The following is a 14,449-nucleotide window of genomic DNA, read 5'->3' as shown; positions in this document are numbered from 1 at the left end:
TGGTCTGAGCAGGGCTAGGCCAGGTACACCTAGTTACCTTGGTCATTGAGGTCTTTTTCTCTCTTGACACGTATGGCAAGCCATCGGGTGCCAACAGCACCCGGGTAGCCCTGTCGCCTTGGGGCGCTGGGTTTAGACCCCTGTCCCAAGGTTAGGTCTGGTCTGAACTCTGGGCTTCAGACCAAGGCCACGTCTTGGCTAAGGTCTGGTCCAGAGGACCAGACTCGTGGCCCTCTTTTTCCTACATCTTTTCTTTTTCTTTTTGTCTAAGCGCTTTGGTTGTAGCCGGGTGCTAGTTGGACCTGGGCCTCTTGCCCCGGGCTTGCTGCTACTTGGCAACCCAGTCTGAACCTCTAGGTTCAGACCAGAGTTAGTCCTCAACTGAGGTCTGGTCGAGAGGACCAGACCCCCATTCCCCACGTCCTTTTTTTTTCTATAGCCCTTGTTAGGGTGCGGGTTTTGGCAACGGGTGCTGGAGCACCCGGGTGGTCTAGCAGGCCCTGCTGGGCACTAGCCGGACTGCACACCAAGTGTTGTGCCTGGAGTGAACCCTTAGGTTCAGTCCAGTGCCTCTTGTGACCCCTCAGGTTGGGTCTTGTTTTGAGTTGGAACACCCGGACTGCACCAGTCCGGGGAGTTCCAATCTACCCACTCTTGTTGCACCACTTCCGGTGGTCGGATCTAGGCAAGGGTGAGCTAGCGGGGTCTGGTCCCATCTGGACCAGATTAGGTTGAACTACTGCTGCTCTCTTTATGAGGGCCGCCACCATCCCCTCATTGCCGCAAGCTCACAAAGTGATCCATTAAAATAATAAAACACACACACACACACACACACACACACACACACACACACACACACATATATATATATATATATATATATATATATATATATATGATGAAAGAAAGAATTTAAGTTGACCACAACCAAGTAGAGGTTGAAATGTGTGGGTCCGCCGTTCAGCAGACCCAGTTGGACACTTGGCACATTTTGTGCCGTGTTCAAGTATATGATCTGTGACCCTACGGGTCCCAATTAGTGTTTTGGACATGTCGGTGCTTCGTACCTCATTTTTGACATTTGGGTACCCAAATGAGTGTCAGATCTGGAATAAACCCTGTGTTTTCTCATTGTCCCATCCTGGCAGCATTAGTATGAGTTGTTGGTTGAGCTTTATGCTGCCCACACATAGGTAAAGATCTTCATTTGTTTTAAGTTTTTTACAATTTCATCAAAACCATCATTGTAGCATCTTTGAGTTTCGCAAGCACGGAAACCATCCGTGGTAATGCTAATGTAATTCCCATAAGTTAGAAATATTCTAGACTTCATTCTCGACACGTAAGTGTGTCGAATTCATGAATCCTCTTATGGAATTTGTTCTGCGTTGTTAGCATTGAAGCAGAGTGTTTGGGGAACATTATGTAACCCATTGATATATATATATATATATATATATGTCCTTCGTATCGTATTTGCATCATTTTTTTCCGTAAGTGCGGCGACCAATCATGGAAATGCGAATGTAATTCTCATACAAATGGGAATATTCTATATTTCAACCTTAACAACACGTGAGTGTGTTGAGAATCATAGAAATGGTCCTGCTAAATGGAAATGGTCAAGGTATGACACTTAGAAATCCTGAGCTTGGAAAATTGTAATTTGGTTTGCGATATTTGTTATAACTTAATGTTCACATATTTCTGATATTGTCCTGCTATCAGAATTGCTTATTTCTCTGGAATGCGAACTGGTATACTCACTCGCACATTGTCACTTGCTAGAATAATTATGCACATGTAGCTTTGTGAACACCCCAAATTTTTCAAAATGTTGTAAATATCCCCTTTTCTGCCCTTTGTCCCCATTTTCGGGGTAATTGAGTCAGTTTTAAATCTAAATCCCCTTTTGTTTCTCAAAATTTGGTTGAAATTAAATTCATTTTCCATACCTGACTCAATTTCGGATCCGGATCCATTATCAAAATCAAAATCTGAGCTTCATTATCCAATTTTAAATTAAATTCTCAAAATTACCAAAATAATCTTTTGAAAAGCTCAGACACTTCATCCAGTATCCGTTTGGATCCATCGAGTTGTATTTCTCGATTCGAGGTTTAAAACTCGAACATTTCCTCAAAACCTGGGTCCAAAACCCCTTTTTCTGAAGAAATTTTCCCCAAGATGGCCCGAAATTCTTGAGAAAAACATCTTTTTAATATTTCTTAGAAAAGTACAAAAATTTAGTGTTTAAACTTTAAATCTTAGTTTTTCTATTACAAAAATACAAAAAAAAAAAAGGAAAAATCATGCAAAAAAAAAAAACCCAAAAAAAATTAGAAAGACTGCGTGGATTTCAAAGATTTTTGTCGAAAAACTCATCTTTAACCATCTTTTTAGAAAAACTTGAAAAGAAGGTTTTCTTTTGGAAAAACTAACTTTTTAAGATTTAAAGGTCGAGTTAGGGTTTTTGAAAACCCTAACTCGCCTTCCTCTCTCGCCCCCCTCACTTTCTCTCTCTCTCCCTCCATGGCCGACCACCCCCATGTGCATCCTTCATCCTCCAGCCATCCGATTTCCGCCATTTTTTCCTCAGCCCTAGATCCCCGTTGATCTCCAGAGGCTTCCAGGGCCAACGGCCTCGCACGCCTTCCTTCGATCACCACGGCTCTTGGTCTGAGCCCTCCATCACCAACAGCTTGCCGCACCTCCCTCACCTGCCCTTCATCTTCAACTTCCCCCCCCCACCTTCACGAAGCTTCCTTCGGCAGCCCCATGTGCAACCTTCCTCAACCCTCGATCGCCAACCATCGCCTAGCTTCGAGTTATTTCGATTCCTCTCTATAAAAAGGGCAAAAGGAGGAAAAGGAAGAGGATCTATCTCCTGTCGAGCTATCCATTTTTCGCATCTGATCATCCGCCTGGTCATCTTCTCCAGACCGCCCTTTTAAGGAAAAGACCTTCAGCTCCCAGCAAAGGCAGCAGAAGATCATCCATTCCTCAGTTTTCTTCTCTTAAAGTCTCCCTGGAAGAAGAAAAGCCCCTTTCCCACCGTGCGGTATAAAGTGATCTGTAAAAAGATCAACCATCCCTGCAGAATCTTCGATGAGTCTCCGCACCTCCTCTATCCTCGGTTGTCCTCTTATTTTTCTTTTTCTTTTTCTTTAGATTTCTCCTGTTTTATCGCCTCATTGACGCACTATGAAAAGGGTTGATTTGCCTATAGCAATATCAACCCTTCCTTGTATGCAATATCAATGGAACGAGTGGTTCCAACACTTTGATTTCAAATTTATGATTACTCTTATCATATTTGTTCAGTTTAGATGAATACAAGTCTCTTTAAAACTTATGCTCCTTTTTGCAATCTGCAGTATTTTTTTCCCTATTTCATTTTTTTTTTCTTTTTCTTTTTCTGTTCCTTTCTTTCTTTTCGTTTTTGCTTTGTTTTGTTTGTTTTCCTTCCCTTCCTCTTCGATCTTTTCTTCCCCATCCTATTTATCTTCCCGCATTACTCTCTGTTATATGTTTCTCTACTTCTGTAAATTCGCAATGTGAAGCGATTAACCTCATTTTAACGAAAGGCATTCTCTGAAGTTATATTTTTGCAATTAATGACAGAAAGATATCGCTCATTCTAGCGATTTCATCTTCTGAGAACATATTTTGCAAATGACAGATTCAGAAGTACCTTCTCCTTAGTTTGTTATTTCCTTTCCATCTCATCTCCGGTTGGTGGTTGTATCTATATTTTATGCCCATTATGTTGATTCATCACCTATATATTTTATTCAGGAGTTTTTAATTTAATCATCCTCGTTTTAAATCTCCTGCATTAAGTATTCAAGTAGATATATCAGCATTGCGTTCACCCTGTATCTGTATTTGAGTATTTGTGCATTAAGGATATCATTTGTCTGTTCCCTCTCATTTTTTTCTCAATACTGGGAATTATTGTTTTAATGTAATCTGGGAATTGGATCAGCAATGCAAAAGCCCCAGGTATGGCTCAAACTCTGCCAAATTCCCTATTTGTTATTTGCTGTGGAGCTCCCTAACTCATTAACACCCTCAGGTTTGATCTCTCGTTTGAGTAAAGCATCACTCATCACCAGCAATCATCCGAATCGGTAAGTCCCATGGAAGTCATTCCATCTCACGTTATTTGGAATTATCTGAGTAGTCTCTGATTCATGTTTTTTTGCAACATAGACAAATCTCAGATTTTAGTTCATTTTGAATATTATGTTAGATGATCATAATTGACATTTCATAAGATAGGCATTTCGGATGTAGTATTACTCCCGTATGCTCCTTTTCTCCGCAGCTTATTCCCATTTCAGCATCTCCATCCGTCCCTTATGTTGGGGTCAGTATCACTGTAGATGGTATCGTGGTGAGTCTTGCATATAATCATTCATTTGCCTATTGTCTTTCATATCATTACATCATACTTACAGCAAAGATCCATGATCATAGTGTGTTCAAAGCAAACTGTTGGAGTATCGACTGTTAGGGAAACTCACATGACTAAGCCAGTACCACCTTATGGCTCAAAAGGCAGAAAAGATGGTTAAGCTACTCAGCCTGACCAGTGCTGATAGCGTGAGCCTGGGAAATTTGTGAAGAAGCCACGTCCTGAAGTTTCTATTGAACCCAAAACCCCTTTAAGCAAATCTTCTTTTAAGGTTGCTCTGAACCATATGGGAAATTTGTCCCATAACGTCTGCATATGCCCATCTACAGGGCTCAATTCATATGAATAATACCCAGGATCATTCATTATATGACCCGTATCGTTCGGGCCATTTTTTTTTTAGCAAAAGAATGACCCACACCTCTCTGTTTCTACCATGTAATATTACCTGAGAAATCTTCACATAGCATGTTCTGTGTTCATTGTAAGGCCAAGGGCAACAATTCCATTCAACCTATCTTTTCACCTCTAGTTTATGAACAGCAAAATGCCTCTAGTGACATGAAATAAATTTTTTTTTTCTTTCTTTCCTACAGAAACTAATCTCTTCAAATAGAGATCTTGATGAAAGCCTTGACTTCATAGCTACTATTGGTATAAGTTTGGTTCCACTCGATTATGCCAGGGGATAAACAGAAATAAGAATGGGGCAGTAAAAAAAAAAATCGTAATGTATACAGCAGTGCTTAGCACTGCTGTAAGTCGTTTGCATATACACAGCGGTGCCTAGCATCGCTGTAAGCTGTTTGCTTATACACAGCAGTGCCCAGCACTGCTGTAAGCTGTTCGCAGGAACACAACAATGCCTGACACTGCTGTAAGTATTTGCATATTTGCAGCAGTGCCCGACACTGTTGTAAGCCTTTTTTTTTTTTCACAGTGTTCGGCACTGCTGTGATTGGCATACAGCTATAACAGTGCCCACACACTGTCATGGTCCTCCCATCTTCCCATGTATCTTCAACAAATTCCCTCATTTTCACCATTTGTGCATTTAAAACATTTCTCTGTACAATACCCATGTACCTTTTTGCTACATTAAATCATTTTTTGGTTATATTCTACTCTGTATATACATTTTGTAGTAAATGGTGATTTGGTTCAATATTACCTGTACAATAACATGCCTTCAACAGTGTCTTCATTTCATCATTTTTTTTTCCCTAAACATATCAGCTATCATAAACATTCGTTTGATTTGCTTATGGCTTCTCATTCATAGCATATACCCGATGATTAGTCTGTGTATAACAATGATATATTTCTCCCATTTTGCTGACATGTTAGACCTTATCATGATCTTGCATATATTCCATTCTCCCAAGTATATATGCATATCCCATTGTATTTTTATCATATCATGCTAATTCATCTTCTTTGTAGGAAATTTATAAGAATTGTTATTCTCTTTGCTTAGAATCAATAACTCTTGTAATCTTGAGTCAAACTCAAAACATTGTAATAGTTAGATATCCATGAGAAAGTTATATTCTTGCTTTAGATAGAATGAATGAGCATTGTAGATATCATGAATTACTTGTTCTTCATGCATTTTTCCTTTATTCCTCAAAATCTCACAATGGTGAAACACGGATGGCACGTGCACCATTTCGTAAGAGGTAAATTAATCCTAAGTTGATGATCCATATCAATGGCCATAGTCAGGGTATGGACAAAACTTAGGATTTTTATCTTTTACGAAATAACACTGGACCCATACTGGATCCGTTTTCAAAATTCATCATATTTTCCTTAAATATCTTCTTCTTTTATTAGAATTTAACTTAAAATTAATTCAAAATATATACCAATGGCCATAGTCAGGGTATATTGAGAGTTAATTTCATTTTAAATTCTATAAAAACACCAAATGTGTTTTATTCTTCACCTGAATTTAAATATAGATTATTATATAATACATTCAATGACCATAGTCGAGAATGTATTATATCTTCAATCTTATTTTAATTCATTTGAAGAATGAAATAGCTTTTCGAAATCTAATTTCGAAAATTTTAATTCATTCATCATTTAGATAGAACTGCATCATATTTCAAAATTACTTTTTCAAAACTCCAAGTGATGTAAATATCTTCTTCAATCAAATCTTCAAATCCTGTTCATCTTTTTCAAATTCTATTTCATTTTCCATCTCAGAGTCCAATTTAACTTTGAGATTTCAATTTCATTCCATATTCAAAAATCCCAAATCATTTTCAAAGTTCAATTTTACTTTGAAAATTCAAATTCTTTTTCAAAAGCTCCAATCAAAAGGTTCAATCTTAAACTTTGAGATTCTTGATTCATTTCAAACTTCAAATCCCAGGACTAAATTGACTTAGGATTCATCTGTATATTCAACATTCAACTTCTAAAAATTCCCTTTTCCCAAATTCAAGTCAGACTTAGAAATTCTTGAATTAACTCCAAGTCTATTTTTTTCTAAAATTCAGCACTCATATTGGATCTCAGACTTCAGATCCAATTTCTCTTTAGGATCCAGAATTCAATCACACTTTGGATCTCAGATTTCAGATCCAGTTCTCCTTCAGAATCTAGACTCCGATTTCACTTTGGATCTTAGACTTCTGGTCCAAATTCCATCTTAGGGTCTAGAACCCAACTCTACTTTGGATCCCAGACTTCATATCCAAATCCATTCTAGGATCCAGAACCCAATTCTATGGTGGATCTCAGATTTCAGATCCAATTCCATCTTAGGATCCAGGATCCAATTCTACTTTGGATCTCAAACTTCAGATCCAATTCCATATTAGGATCCAGAGTCCAACTCTATTTTCATATCCAAAAACCATCTTGGATTCAAAACCTTGAATCCAATTCCATTCCAAAAATTCCAGATTCAAATCCCATCTTGAATCCCATATTTTAAATCAACTTCTCAAACCAATTCCACTTCATTCAGATTTCAAGATCAAGTTCCCATTTCGGATCCTAAATCCAAAAATTCAACTTTGAACCTTATCTTAGACTCAAATTTCATCTTGAAAATCCAACTTTTAAAACAATTCCTTCTGATTCAATTCCATTTTTTTTCTAATTCAAAGTCCATTTATGACTTTGAAAATTCCTTTTATCTCAAAACTTCAAAATCAATTTCAAAATTCCAGATTCATATTCCAAGCTCTTGAATATTCTAAAACTTAGAACTTTAATCTTAAGTTCTAAGTTAGGAATTATTTCTTCACTTTATCAATTTCACTTGGAAATTCTTCAAAACATTTTCAAAAGGAGCATACATCTTTGCATTTGCACAAGCATGATTCATTGTGCATCTAGACTTAGGATAAACACTTAGATAATTTCTTAGCAAAGCAAAAAGGCATTAATTCGACCCTTGGTTCGATTACCCCTGGTAAAGGCGCCAGGAACGGCCGAACCTCGTACCGACGAGCGAATCCCGTCTCCCGATTTTCCCGCAAATATTTCAAAAACGGAGGCGAGTTATTTCAAAATACTTTCAAAATTAAGGTCAAGTGAGACCGCGCAAAATAGTTCATCTTCTCTCTTTCTTTCTTTCTTTTCTCTTCTCTTTCTCTTTTCTTTCTTTTATTCTTCTCCCTTCAAAAAGGAGGAGAATAGAGGTTAGAAAAGGAAAAGAGAAGGAAGAGAGAGAAACCACAAGAGAATAGGAAAAATTTTGCGATGATCACAGGTTTGGCGACCGTGATGGGACTCGTCTTCGTCCGGTTGGATCTATGCCTTTGCTTTGCTTTAATATTTTCTAAGTCTTTATTCTAACATATGTCAGCTACTTTTTTTATGCAAACCTTAGAAAGCCTAGATTTTGTCCTAAGCTGACATCATTGCATATAGGATCTAAGTATGGTTTGGTAGGACCTTATTGAGGAGGTTATTCCATGTTCACATTAGACTTAGGTCTTAAATACAACTCTCCTCAATTTTAGGGATTGAATGTAAACAATGTATGCAAATGTATGCTTCTTTTTATTTAAATCTATCTCTTTAGGACTTGCATTAGAGCCTTCTGATTTTATTGCATGTTAAATCATATTTTTGAAAACATCCATACCTATATTGTCCCGGTCTTCACGTTGCTGGGCTGTCTCACTGAACCATAGTTTGGGAGAGAGCCTCACAACTGGACCACTTATTTGGGTTCGCGCCCCCCTACCACGTACCTAAGGGCCATAGTCCGAGGTATATCGGTAGGTGCTCAAGGATGTTGGGAAGCCTTTACCTTAGAACCGGAGTAAATACTTTATATGCCACGTACTTCGAGCTTCGGCTTGAGTATATCGGCACACCTTGATTGGAATCAGATGATCGAAACCATAGAGTTAGGATTAAGGTCCTACAAGCTATTTTCAAATATTGCATATAGAGTCAGACTTTAGGGAGTGCTGTGTGTGCATCCTTGTTTGTGCAGCTATGATTATGCGATATTTTTCTTGTGTTCTCCTATATCGACCTCTTTTAAAAAACCTGGGTGTACTATTTAAAACTTCCTCTATTTTTCAAAAACCACAGGTGCATATTCTTCCCTTTACCTATATTTCTCTTTTTCCCTTTTGTATGTCAAAATTTTTCTTAAAAACCCTGGAAAGTCTTTTTCGAATCTCCTGTTCTTTTCAAAATTTCCAGGATTAATGTTTGTCCCTTTCTTTCATCGAAAAGTCTATCCGTAAGTCCTGCATTCTATCTGACTCTCTTCCTTTTGCTACAGTATTACTCCGATGGCATCAGAATCTCCTGATGCTATCTTTCCTTGGGATCATGTCTTCTATCAAATAAGGGATGGAACCCCAGATCATCGGGTCATCCAGTCTTGTACCTTCTTCCCTCGGTGGTACTATTCTTGGTTCACCGCCTTCTCGCGTATGTTCCCAGACCACTTGGATGATTGTGGATTGGAGATGGCATCGGCAGTTGGCAAGCGAACCATCAACGACAGTATGATTCAAGCTATGGCAGAGCGATGGAACCCGCGTACCTGCACGTTTTGGTTTCCGTGGGGAGAGATGACTATGCTAATGGACGAGTTCAATGATATCATGGGATTTCCAGAACTAGCTGGTCAGCCAAATGATCCCGTCGAGCAGCAATTTTTGATCAATGTCAAAGGGGTAGATGTTCGAGAAGCATTGGCAAGAGCTACAGGGAGCAGATTCTGGCCTCTCACAGAGATCAGCGGAAATCAGTTCATCGACCTATTCGACCTCTACAACAAATATGGGGCCTACGAAGAAGTCGATACCTTATCTCGGACAGCGAAAGAAAGGATCCAGCATGCCATGGTCCTATGCACAGTGGGGATGGCATTCTTTCAGGATGGTCAGAATTTCATCGATATCAGAGTTGCCCAACTTTTTCGAAGATGGGGAAGCAAGCAGACCCGTCAGCTTTCAATATCCATGGCAGCTCTAGCTTTTCTCTACAGAGGATTAGCGCGTTTCGCCCTCGGAGAGACCATTCTGGTGGAAGGATGCACGTATGCCTTGCAGTCATGGTTCCTGCGACATGTGCCAACAAAAGCCAGTTCTTTCAGATTCAGCAGCAAGCAGCCGAAGTCACCCATTCAGTGCCGAGTTTTGATCGAAAAATTGCATCAGGAGGAAATCGTTTGGGACTTCTTCGACAGAAGAGAGACCATTCCTTGCTACACCTATGCTCGTGACAAGCGCTACAAACTGCTCAGCCCGTTCTTTTGCGTAGACTATCAGCCAGAGAGATGCCTCAGACAGTTTTCGCAGCGGCAGGTTCGTGCCAACACTCGCTTCCCGACAGGCCGCATGCCAGAGTTCGATCTACGGTCAGATCAGTGGTCTGGAGCATACCACGTCGCCAAATACACTTGGGACTCCTTTATTCCTTTGTCTATATTTTCTGGTCCTAATGTATCATCAGAGCATCAAGAATGGTGGCAAACTGTCTGCCCACTTTCTCTTTGTATTTAAAATTTCATCATCAATGAAAATGCAAGCTTTTATTCTGATAAAAAGCCTTTTTGCCGAATCTTATTTTATGTTATATGGTTATGGATTCATCCCCAACAATGAGATTCCTTTTTTTCTATTCTCGCCTGGGTCATAAGGTGCATTTTGTCACCATAAAAGGATAATGCAATCATTAATTTGCTAATTCCTTCCCTCATGCTTTTTTTTTAAAAATCACATTTTCAAAAATTTCCTCCGAACCCTAAGTATTCTTTTCACCTTCACAGGAAATCACTAGCATTTGCATTATGGTTGTAACAAGGGTAGGAAAAGAAACAGTCCCTCAACACAGCGACAGCGAGGCCGAAAGGATGGATTCTCCCAAATCGGTCAGAGGACAGAATCAAACAGATGATATCGATCCAGCCATGTATAATCTGTTTAAAAGAATGATGACCAAAATGATGGCTGAACAGGCCGAGGCCAGTCAGAAAGAAGCTGTTCCAAAGAGCAAGCCAAAGAAGAAGGCTGTAAAGAAGCCAGTCAGGATTGTTAGAAAGCAAGTACAGCCCGACACCGCTTCTGGAGAAGCAGAATCAGTTGAGGAATCGGAAGAGGAAGAGCAGCTTGTCTATCAGAATCCTCCACCGCAGTTTGCAAAGACCGCTGCAGAGCCCGAATCAATCAACAAGCCCGTTCCGGTTAATGATCTGATGCAAGAGCAGATGAAAGAAATGAATAGGGCCATCAAGAATATTCAGGCTAAAAGTAAAGGCAAGCAGACCTACTCCGGTGAAGATTTTTACCATGGTCTGGACGGGGATGACAATCTAGAGAATCTCCCTCAAAAGTTTCTTAAATTCGATGGAACCAGTAACCCCAAGGCTCATTTGGCCACCTTTTATGCTGAGTGCGGCCGCTTCAGAAAAGATAATCGGGCGTTATTCATATGCTTTCCTCGCAGCCTTGAAGGGGTAGCGTCCAGGTGGTATGTAGTCCACATTAATCCTATCGAACTACGAGAGTTCAATAAAGTTGTCAACTTATTCATTGAGTGCTTCATGTTCAATGTTGAAGCCTCACCAACCCTCAATCATCTGTACAATTTAAAACAGATGGAGAATGAGAAAGCCAGTGAGTTCATCCACAGGTGGAGGAGCACCTGTAACAGAATGAAGGTCCCCATCCCGGAGGAGCACGCCCTGCAGATTATTCTGAATAATTTCGCTCAGCCTTTGAGGAACCTCATTTCCACTTCACCTGCCAAGTCATTCATCAAATTAATTGAAAGAGCCGAGTGGCTCGAGACCGGCCTGAACAATGGTCTATACGAAGGATATCCTTTTGTCAGAGGAAATCCTGATCAAAAGAGAAAGGCGCACGTCGCCTATACCGCAGAATTGACAGATCAGGGCAGCAGTAATTCCGGCAGAAAGAAGAACAAGAAGGGCCGCAACAAGAATTCAGGACATCTCAGTGCCGAAAGGGCAAACTCGGCAGCCCAGAAAGGAAAATTTGTTAAGCCCATCCAACCAGCGCCCCAGCCAGAAGCGAAGCAGCCAGAAAAGCCGAAGCACGAAGGTTGGAGTTATGATCGGGAATTTTCAGCATTAGAGCAGTCCCGCAAAGACATCTTAGAATATATGATGTCGAAAGGAATGATCAAACTTCCCAAGGTGGCCGATCCTCCTGTCGCTATGGGTAAATGGACTGATAAATTTTGCAAATTCCATCGGACTGTCGGACATGACACCGAGCACTGTTTTGTCCTCAAAAACATCATTCAAGATTGTATTGACAAGAACATGTTAATTGAGGACGAGGATGAGCAGCAGCCAGAAGTCTTGTCCAAACCGTTCCCTAAGCATTCAACTTCGGTCATCCTAGAGCAAGCATTCTCTTTGCAAGACAGTATCCAACCATGTTCTAGGCAGGACATTCAGGATCAACATCAGGTCCTAGTCCTTCGCCAGGCACATTCATCCGTCAAGAGGGCGGATGTCACCCCATTTTCCAATGAATCAACAAAGGCAGCAACAGGAACTGCCAAAGTAGTCCCCAGGATCCCGAAGCGCTTTATCAAGGCAGCTTCGAAGAGAGAAGAGGCTTCAGGGTCAGTTCAGAAGCCGATTACTGCATTATCCAACATCTCTATCCTGGACCTGACTCACGCTTCATCTGAGCACCAACAAGTGCTAGAAGATCTTCTTAGAAAGATCAAAGTCAAGCCTAGCACAACCCCGCAAGATATGGCTCAGATCGTCAATAAGGCCATGACGAATGCACCAATCACTTTTTCTGATGAGGATTTGCCAAAGCCTCATTCGTTTCACAACAATGCCCTATACATAGTAGTGCGGACCAGGGGCATGACAGTCCCTCATGTGCTCGTTGATGGAGGCAGCAGCCTCAATATCTGTCCAGAGATGACAGCCAAGGCATTGGGCCTAAAGGAAGAGGAATACACCCCAGATCCGATCACTATCTACGGTTTTGATAACCACGGGCAGACAGCCAAGGGGAAGATATTTCTCGAGATTTTCATCAACTATTCAGTGCATACTGTACTCTTCCATGTGGTCAATGTACCACCAACATACAATCTGCTCCTCGGACGCACTTGGATTCACAATGCCAATGCAGTCCCATCAACCCTGCACCAGTGTATCAAGTGGTCGAAGGGAGGCATGATCACCACGGTCCTAGGAGAGGATCCAGAAGAACGACTCCCGCAGCCGATGATTCCCCGTCCCACTTTCACTGCCGACATCCCGAGCATCCGGGAAGCCAAAGAGATTGATCTGAGTGAAAGCCTGGATATGCTGAATCTGAAGGAAATCCAGCCAACAGAAAATGTCACCGCAGTTGTTCAGTGGCAGGGACCTCGCTTCTTCAAGCTAGGAGGACGCCTCGATTGCACCTCATTTAGAGATCATCCTCTGTTTCCTCGATTCTCCAAATCAAGGAAAGGATTTGACCTCCTAATGAAGCACGGATATCAGCCTTTCAGGGGCCTAGGCAAAGATGAAGACGGCATCCTGGAGCCGATCATCCCTATTCAGCATGTCACCGGCACGGGCTTGGGTTTCACAGGTCAGTCATCTGGCAGAAAGACCATCTTCGTCAAGGGAGCTCAGTAATGAAGACAATGTCAGTGTTTTCTGTTCGCTTTCCTTTTTGTCATCTTGTAAGGGCAAGATCCGCCCCAATTTCTTTCCTTGTCTCAAACAGTCGCTTGTAAATATCAAAGTCTACTTAATCTATGAAAAGTTTGTTTGCTCTGTTCATCTTGGTGTACACAAATTCTCTGCTTATACCCTTATCTATGTTGACATTCTCTATCCCTGTACAAAAGGCTATTTTTCAGATATTTCCCCTTTTTCTCAAAAACCTCCTTTTTACTTACAGGACTGCCGTGATCATGGCTCCTAAATCATTCAAAAAGCTCGTTATCAATGCCAACCTTTTTCAAAATAAACCATCCAAAGCGTGCAAAGCGAAGGCAAGGGCAGAAGTCAGCATAATGACAGAGCGGATTGAGGGGTTGGCAGAATTCGACTCAACGATTCAAGATTTGCCAGAATTTGCCAGCATTCAGAAGCAGGATGAACCATCGCCATTGGTTCAGGATCCAACAGAGGATGTCAATATTGGTTCAGAAGGTGATCCAAGAATCCTCAAAATTGGTTCCAGTCTAAGTTTTGATGAGAAGGAAAGGCTCATCTACTTCCTCAAACAGCATCAGGAAGTCTTCGCTTGGACTTATGAGGATATGCCAGGTTTAGACTCCAAGTTAGTCGAGCATCGCCTTGTGTTAAAGCCAGATTGCAAACCAATCAAGCAAAAACTAAGAAAAATGGATCCTCGAGTGGCACCACAAGTTAAAGAAGGGCTTGAAGAGTTATTAAAAGCAGGGTTCATTCGGACCATCGAATACCCAGATTGGTTGGCGAACATTGTGGCAGTCCCCAAAAATAATGGCAAAGTTCGAATCTGCATCGATTTCCGAGATCTGAACAAAGCAACCCCAAAAGATGATTATCCACTC

Source organism: Nuphar pumila, chromosome 11, assembly GCF_984573655.1.
Source record: "Nuphar pumila chromosome 11, dmNupPumi1.hap1.1, whole genome shotgun sequence".
Lineage (NCBI taxonomy): Eukaryota > Viridiplantae > Streptophyta > Magnoliopsida > Nymphaeales > Nymphaeaceae > Nuphar > Nuphar pumila.
The sequence above is the reverse complement of the archived record's forward strand: the minus strand, read 5'-3'. Positions refer to the sequence as shown.